Source organism: Pteropus vampyrus, unplaced genomic scaffold (assembly GCF_000151845.1).
Source record: "Pteropus vampyrus isolate Shadow unplaced genomic scaffold, Pvam_2.0 Scaffold294, whole genome shotgun sequence".
NCBI lineage: Eukaryota > Metazoa > Chordata > Mammalia > Chiroptera > Pteropodidae > Pteropus > Pteropus vampyrus.
The window spans coordinates 1,819,216-1,820,187 of NW_011889075.1; positions in this window are offsets into that span (position 1 = coordinate 1,819,216).

Below are 972 nucleotides of genomic sequence, written 5' to 3' on the forward strand. Positions count from 1 at the left end.
CACACATGCCATGAGGACAGAATAAAGGTGGCCAAAAGTTCTTTGACAGTCCTTGCACTAAGAAGTGGAGATGCTGTGCCCTCCCCCCAGAACTTAATGATTGGTTTGGCACATAGAAGACAGGGATGATGATGCTGTGCTAGCTTCCAGGCATAAGTCTGAAGAGAGTGACAACTTCTTCCTGGCTCCTAGGAACACTCTCTCTAGAAGCCCTGAGCCACAGCATAATAAGTCCAACCACCATGAGACTACGCTGGAGACACCACACACAAGGGTGCTGTGGTCAACAGTCCCAGGTGTTTCCAAGCTTCTAGCCACGCCCACCAAGCACCAGACATGTGAATGGTGCAATCCAGGATCCTCCAGAGCAGGTCACCTGCCAGCTGAATATCCCCCCAATAACCCCAGGGGGAGCAGAAGAATAACCCAGCTGAGCCTTGCCCAAATTCCTGACCCACACAATCATGAGATATTATTATATCATTGTTGACATAAGCTATTAAATTTTAGGTGATGTTATGCAGCAATAGCTAAACATATATTAATTTTCAAGCAACATTTTTACTAATCAACTTACAGTTATGTGCTGTTTGAAACTGCTGAATAAGAAAGAAAATTCTTACATGGGCATTTCTATCAGGTCTACAAAATTCAGTAATAGTAAGTTCTTATAGTTACAGTGTCTTTGAAGACAATGTTTCAAATATTATTACCAAGAACTGTAATTTACAGCTCTGAAAGCACTCTTAAGGAAACTATTTCCTGTCTTAATGACCTCTTGCCAGTTGTGGCACAAACTATGTGAGCACTGTGCTGGGTTCTCAGCCTGCTAAGCAGGAGTATTGGTTAGAACTGGAAATGCCTTCAGAGCAGCAGCCACATGGGCCTAGCCTGACAGAATGAATGAAGAATGGTAACTTAGTTATCTGTCCTCTTTCCCCTACTTTTAGTAATACATAAAACAGATAAAAA